The sequence below is a fragment of the Chinchilla lanigera genome, unplaced genomic scaffold (assembly GCF_000276665.1).
Source record: "Chinchilla lanigera isolate Chin_1 unplaced genomic scaffold, ChiLan1.0 scaffold00019, whole genome shotgun sequence".
In the NCBI taxonomy this organism is placed as follows: domain Eukaryota; kingdom Metazoa; phylum Chordata; class Mammalia; order Rodentia; family Chinchillidae; genus Chinchilla; species Chinchilla lanigera.
In genome coordinates, this window is record NW_004955420.1 from 29,047,668 (window position 1) to 29,056,154 (window position 8,487).

The window sequence follows — 8,487 nt, forward strand, 5'->3', positions numbered from 1 at the left end:
GGGGTCTTGCTATATTATTACACAGTATTTTCTAAGTCACACAGGTTCTTGATTCTGTCACCCTCGGCCAAAGGATATAGCAGCAGAAAAACTATCATAGCGTCTAAAGTCTATGAGTAATATTACAAGGCAATTAAAGTTTAAAAACCCTTGTGCCTGGGGTGGTGGTGCTCATCAATAACCCTACCACTCAAGAGACTGAGGCAGGACCATTACTGGCCAGCGTGTGCTACAGAGCAAGTTCAAGGTCAGCCCAAAATAAATAGTGAGACTGTCTCAAAAAACAAAACCAAACCTTGAAATCCTGACCCAGAAGCAGGGCCCTGGCATCAGCTCCTTAATCCTCTCTGTTCATTAAGATAACAGATTCTCAACTCATCTTGAGCAAACTTCTATTCCCTGCTAGGCAGGGAATAGAACTAACTTTAATGTTGTCTTTGTTGTGTCTTACAATACATGTTCTCTAATATTTAGGAAGAGAGGAGTATTACAGAAAACTACAGCACACTAAGGAAGTTTTTATGTTTAAACTGTGATTGCTCTTTCGTTATTTCAATACAAAGAATTTCAAGGAATAACCCCTTATCTTTGTCCTATTCTGAATCCTGAAATACAACATTAGATGAGTCCTAACCTGAAGCTACACATGAATATACCACAAGTTGTACTTTTTTCCCCTCAGTATGCCAAAGTGTGATGTTAATCAACAGGAATTTTTTGGTTACTGTTCCAAAGAGAGTTTTCCTGTGACTATTTTACTCAATAATTTCAAGATACATCAATACTAACAACATAAATGCAATGTATAGATTTCACTCATTTCCTCAACACATACATATCAGATACAGGAATTAAAACAAGCATGGCTGTGGTCATCAAGCTCTTGAGAGGGACAGACAAACGAATAAACAGTTGCAAAGCATAACAAGTGTGTAACAAGCAACAGGTGTGAACAGGGAATGGGAAGACACAATCACAAGTGGGGGTTCCCATGCATAACTCACCAAAGGCTTCCAGCTGAAACCTGAGAAAGGATGCAAAAAGCCAGCATGCAGGAGCGGAACAGGAACAGCCCAGAGATGCACAGGCCACGTGCAAAAGCCTAGAGTAACAAAGAACCTGAGCATCATTTAAGAAGGGGTGGTCTTACTACACAGGGGAGAGCTACATGCCATGAAGTGAGGCCGAAAATAGCCAAGTCACACAGGGTTCTCTAGCCTATGGTGAGGACTGGTTCTCTATTCTAGATGTCACTGCAAGTTATAAAAACGTTATTACCAGTTGAGTAACAAGATATCTGAAAGCTCCAAGTTTTAATTCAAAACCTGTAGGGAAAGAAGAAAGATGGGGCACCAGTACAGTAACCTTCCAAGTGACAGACAGTAGTGACCTGGGCTAGGACAGGAGCACCAGGGACCCAAGTAACTAGACTGGAGCAACACTTCAGAGGTGGAAACAGCTGGCTCTGTGGGCAAACTAGATAAAGCAGATGAGAGAAATGTAAGAGGAATTAAAGATGACTGACTCCTGGGTGTCTGGCTTGAGCAATTAGGTTGAGTATTAGTGTTTCTAAAATTGCTCTGTCCGCTACAACAGCCGCTAGTCACATGTGGTTATTTACATTTACATGTAGTACTAAAACTGAGTTCTTCAGTCACATAATCACACTTGAAGTGCTCAAGAGCCACATGCCACAGAGCCCACCCTACTGGAGAGCAGACACATCACATAACACTGCTACTCTAGAAGGAAGTGTTACAAGTGAGTTAGCCCCAGTTTTCTCTGGCACCACTCGCTGAGTGACTCAGCAAGACTAAGGCTAAAAAGCACCCACTGGATGTCGGTGTAAAGGTCCAGCTGGAATGAGACCCAAAGGAGACCACGTACATAAGGTATTTTATGAAAGAGCAGAAACAAAAGCAAGGCTGGATGATTCTGGAATATGCATCCACCCAATCTTTACTGAGCATCTGTACATTTCAGACACCGTTCTGAGTACCAAGTATACAAATGTACGAGAACCACAGAGTGACTAACTGCCACACACCAAGTAAGGACATGGTACAGTCAAACTGGTGAACAAGGAGGGGCATCATGTGGATGTGGTTGCTGACATCAGCCCACAGGTACCTGACCCATCATTGTGAGGGAGAAACAAGGCTGGAGAGGAGAGAAGTGGGAAGTGCGGAGAGCACAGTCTGAACACAGGGGCTGTGGTCTCAGAATGGGTGGTGAGCCTCAGCTGTGTCCCAGAAGAGAAGTTACTCTGCGAAGAAGTTACTACTGCTTTATAGAGACCCACTGCTTTACAGTCACACTGAAATGGAACAGAGCTGTAAGCAAGGAAACCAGTTAGAGCCCTTCAAGGAAATCCAGGCAGACTAAATAAACGGGAGGATGCAACTGCAGTGAACTAGCCAGCCTATCTCGCAACCAATACTGCAGCTCACCTATAAGCGAAAGGTGCGCGCACACACACGTGCACGCGCACACACGGGAGACTGCAGAACACTGGGTCAGAGTGAAGAAGAGGGAAGACGAGCTGGGCAGGAGGAGAGCTGGAAGAGAAGTGTCAATGAACAAACCACGGGCCCCAGACACGAGGCCAGAGGGACCACAGGGCTGAGTGCGCGTACAAGAAAGTGACTGTGATTCAAGGTGCGTCTGCCGCCGGGTACAAGTTAGAGGAGAAGAGCCTGGACTGACCAGGCTCTAGGGGCCCGAAAGGTTGTCGAAACACAGTGTTTCCTAGGGGTGTAAGAGGAAGATGCCTGAATTGAGAAGGGAAGAGAGAAAAGGTGTGTTTTAGGGTACAAGTGTGGGAATGTGTGGATCAATTAGGGTGGGAACTAAGATCACTTGAGAAGAAATAAGGACAGAAAACTGGAAGCATCTGTACATCAAGGTTATTCCAAGTGCCAGAACATGACACCACAAATTGGTATCAGACAGTAAATCAAAATAGTGCTTTATTTACCAGAAGTCTTGCTAAGGGTAAGGGGCAGCTGATCTAAACAATGAACTTAGGGACACAGGTAAAGTACATTCCAACATAAGGTTCCATTCCATCAGAAAGGTAACAAAGAGTTCACAGACCAGACCACATTTTGAGTTAGCACGACTCTACATGGTTACTGAGATCACCAAAAATTAGGATGCAAATAGGGAAGAGCGTGACAAGGAGCAGGAACTAGAAGTGTTCCAGGAAGGAGGGAAGACATGGGAGGATGCTGGAAACACAGGCAGCAGCAGGCAGTGTTAGTTGATGGCATCCAACATAGAGTTCCAGTTTTGGAAAATGAAGACACGTCGATCAAAACCAAAGCGAACAAAGTCCCCACTAGGACCACCTCCGTTCAGTGCTAAGTGGCAGGCGAGAAGGAGAAAACAGGCACCCAGAGAGCTCCAGGGGAGCAGCAGTAGCAAGGCAGAGGCTCGGTCACCGCTGGAGTGAGACAGAAGGAGGGATCTACACACGTTAACATGAGAGCTGCTGACAAGCTCCAGAAGCCACCGTGAAGGGGTTTCCAGAGTGACAGAAAAGGGGAGATGAAGACCCAAAACAAGCAACAACAGGATTAGAGTTTTGGGGGAAAACAGTAACAAAGAAGAAGGTTTAACAAAAAAATCAAATACCAGAGAAGGCACAGACTGGAACTGGCTAAGAGCTGGGTGAAAAATCTAAATGAGTATTAATTTTAAGCCAAATGCCAAGAAACTGACATATGACGTTCATAAAGTTAATGAAAGCTACACCGGCATGTTTCCTAAGTAACCAGCAGTCTCTACTTTTCGTAGCTAAATGCATTGTACGGTGCATAAACAACACACTTTGACACGGCTACAGGAGTGGTGTGGGAGGAATCTAAGTGCTTCTCCACTTGGAAGCTCCAGGTAGCTGGACTGAGAAACGCTCCCATGAATCCCTGCTGCTCCACTACACATGCAGCACTCATCTAATTGAGTACAGTACACACAAAACTTCAGAGGCATGTTCTACATCCTTACCCCTAAACCACTTGTTTATTTTAAATTGCACTCCCAAGACATGTTTCTGTAAACTTGTTTTCTGATACTGGGGAACTGAACCTAGGGCCTTTACACTGAGCCCTTTTTGATTTTTTTGGCCCTTCTTAATTTTTGAGACAGGGTCTTGCTAAATTGCTCAAACAGGCGACCCTACTGTCTCAGTCCCCTAGAGGGCTGGGATTACAGGCGTGCACCACCATGCCCAACTGACTATTCACATTTTGGTATGGGTAACATTCTACAAAGTATGTGTTACACAAATATCACCACGTTTCAGCTACCATAGAATGCTCTTAACAAAAGCTTATTGAACTAACCCTAATTCTCTGGCTTTTGGAGATCTTTTATTTCCAACTCAGATCAACTACCAACATTTAAAATAAAATTTATTAATCATGGATAAAAAGGTTTATACGACAACTGGTGAACTTGAAAGAACTTAAAGGTAGGCTAACATTTTAAAATTAACATATCTGTCACAAATCATTTCAAAAAAATGCAGCAACTTGTGTATTATATCACAAATAGGCATGGGGATATTAGTGTAGCAGTTCTAAAGTGCAAATAAATAAAAGAGCCAGAAGGCAGCATCACCCCATCATCCGGCTGCTCAAACCCCTCACAGTGTCGTAATTTATTTTAATTAATAAAAAATAAACTTTCAAAGCCTTTTCAGAAATTCAAAGCAGAGGTAAGAAGCCTGAAAGATGAAGCTCTGCTCTAGGGGCTGTGGGGCAGGCTGGGTAGGGAGGCGCCCCTGGCTCCTGTTTCAGAAAGGTCATCGCAGGTCAGCTTGCATTTCACACCATATGGGCAAAGCAACTGCAGCCTGCACCACTGTTCAGATGATGCTTTCTAAACCACTGTTGGCCTAGGGCTTGAATTTTCAGACCTCACAGTGCACCATTTAAACAGGGACACTCAGCTTTTCAAACTCTGAAAATGAAAATCCTTGCTGGTAGTAAAAGATTTTCCCAAACTCTATTCAAGTGCCTGAATAAAACTTACAGAGACCAAAAGCAATATACTATTAGAAATAGTATATAATATAAATATACTATTATAAATAGTATATAAAATACAATATACTATATAATATACAATATTATATGCAATATACAATATAAATATACAATATACTATTATAAATAGTATATAAATAAAACATACCCATGTTTCACCAAACTCCATTTTTAAGTTTTGGATCTAGTCTAATGCTAACTTAGAAATGCTAAGACTACTGCTGAAAACTGGGGCATAAACTAAAGACAACTGTAAAATTTGAGGTCAACATGAATTGCGTACCCAAGGTCAGAATTTTTCCAGCATTTTAAGTGCCTTAAACGATTTATTTTACATACCCTTTAAAAACTGTACTAGACAGGATCAAGGAATAAAAGGAACAAGTTATTTCTCCCCCTTTTCCTCGAAACAAACGAACTTAATTTTTGAGTTTAAGTGTGTGAGCTGGTGTCCTGGCACGTACCTACAATCCCCATCTATACTCAAGGTGGTGAGGCAGGAGGATCACTTGAGTTCAAGGGCATCCTGAATTAGACTGCAAGACCTTGTCTCAAAAAAACAAACAAAAGAAGTGTATACTTCCCAGACTTCACAAACAAGATGACTGCAGAGATTACAAACCAGCAGTACTGCCAGCATCCACACTGTATTTAATCTTTGCTGGAGTGTGTGTCAAAGTATCAGTATCTCACCTGGGAGCGGGGAGTTGACGACCTGGGGACCTCAAGGGTTACCTCCACACAATGCCCAGAGCCCGGCTGTGCTCCAGTCTGGGGCAACCCATGGCCCCAGGTACCTCCCACTGCTCCAGAGACAGGAGTCCACTCCCACTACAGTCCTACACAGCTTGTGAAACCAAACTTATTTCAGCCACGTATCTTGACTATGAAATCGTTGTGCACTTTATTAATGAGGGCTCATAGTCAATTTGGAAAGATAGGTTGCTGGTAGAAATTTTTTAGTGAAGTTTTATGTACATAATTTTAAAAAGAACTTTAAAACCTTTTTCAGAAAAATTTGAAAAAAATTGCAACAAAAGCTTATAGACAGTAAGTGCTGCAAATATTAAGCACTAACTCGGACATCAGGAATCACAAATGCAACCCACTGTGGAGGAACATGTAATCTATGGTGAAAGAGCCGTGTACATCAAGCGCTGGAGACGTTGCCTTGAAGAGCACAACTACGACAACAGTATATTTCTTAGTCAAAAATCTTACCAGTATTTCTTCAAAATAATTCTAAGGGCAGAGTGGGACAGCCACTGGCTCTGTCGCTTTCCCTCTACACTCCTTAACATTTTAACTGCAACCACACATTCTGTGGAACAAAATATTGTTTAAAGTTCTACATAAACTGAGTACTATTTGACTTCCACCAGCTAATTTACAATACGCAATCCCGCTGCTATCAACTCTGACTTGGAACAAGCATTTCAGAAAATGTCACTATTACATATGTCTGGACTTTAAAGCTTAAGACAGGTCTCCATAGAGCATTTATGATACGTTTTACAACTGATGTGACAATTTACTTTTTCATTAACTTTTTCTGAGAATTTTAGTTTCTGTAACTTATCAAAGTAGCTAAAAATGATATTTTGCCACTTGAAGTTTTTGCTTTGGCCATATTTTAACCAGATCTATCTTTTTACGAGACCTAAATAAAGTTCCCTAATTTAATTGACTTTTCTTGCAAATATTGGTAGAAATGACATTTTCTCATGCTAATCTTTTAATCTGCAGTATTGACAGTAATAAATTAATTGAGTCTTTCTCATCAAAACTATTTATAAATTCCACACCAACTTGCTGGAATCTAAAACACACATCCAAGCATCATGTTCTATCCACTGGAGGGCACTCAACCTGACCACACAAGCCACCCAAACATGCCCCGACACCACTGCTCCATGGCTGCTGGTCTGAGGAAGACTGCAGTGGGAAATGTCTTAATTAGCAATTCAACTCTAAAATTGTGCCTTTCTCTTTTAAAGGTTTCCTGGGAGAGAAAGCAGATTATATGCACACTTCAAGGATGGCAGAGTTGAGACCTCAACAGATAAATCTGGGTTTCAAACCAAGTCAAGTTCAGTCTTGCAAGAAACAAAGAACTTTCTTAAGTAAACACAAGAAATAAAGAACTTTCTCCTGAGTTTAAGGGATGAAACCCAATAGGAATTAACTTCTAACTCATTTGCAATGAAAACAAAGCGCACACTTTTCTTTTGTGAAACGAGCTGTTTTTAACCTATGAACTCAGGGTACCCATCGCACACCAGAAACAGCATCACACAGTCTGTTGAAGGAGAAGCAATTCCACAAATAGGTGTTCTCTCAGTGAGAGCACAGGAGGCAACGACCATACGCTCTGGACAAACGAGAAGCAGTTCCTGGCCTATGCTTACTATTTACTTTCACGGCACAAAGATGCTTTCAGAAAAGCTGTAAAAGGCAGCATAGTTTATATAAGAAAAACCAACAAAAAACTAGTACTGGTCGTGCCTTTGGAAAGTAAGCACAAAGCAACACACAGCAATGTGAATTGCCAAGGATGTTTATTAAGCGTGGCCAGTTTCAAAGGCTCTCCCTGGGCGGGCATTCACGCGTGCTCCTGACCAAGCTCAAGGCACACTTCACCTACAATTACCGAGCACCAGCCCAGACCACGAACGAGAGAGATCATTTACAAACCAGCACTCCTACTGTCTCACTGTACCACCAGAGTTTCACTGCACTGCCTGTGTATCGGGGCTTTGACGCCTCTCAATTCCCACGGCCCTTTGGACATCTCCCCCGCTCCACACCTTGGAACACACCGGCTCCAGCGGACTACCTGAGCGCCACGCCCCGAAGGGCCCCTGCGAGCTCGCGCTGCCTCTTCCCCGTCCCCTTGCGTGGCGCTGAAACGTCCACGTTCCTACGCGATACCCTCGGTAGAGGGGGTGCTCAGGAGACGGTTTAAAGGACAAACCTCTCCCGCGCTTCCCGACACGGAGCCCCGCTCAACGCTTTCCCGTTCACCAGCCGCCTGCTCTCGGCTTTTCCTCCCACCGTCTCACACGCCGCGCGGGTCTCGGGGGCCTGGGCCTAGGACGCGCCGGGCCGCGCCGCGGCTTCCTCCGGCTCCTCCTCGAGGACCCAGGCGCCGACCGTCCCGGCATTCCTCTAATCCCACAGCAGACTTCGGCAAGTTTTTCAAGTTACGGCTGCAACCGCTCCGGGGCCTTGTCCCTGCACCGAGCCTTCCGAGCACAGCCTGGGTCAAGGCAGTGGGCCCGAGGCCCAAAGTCACCCTCCACCAACCTGAGGGTACTTTACACTTCAACGATTTTTACAAGTTCCAGTCACACTAACGCGAACGCACAGCAGCCGCGGCGCACACGAGCGGACTGCCGGCGCACGAACAGCTGCGAGGCGCAGGCGGCCGCGCAGA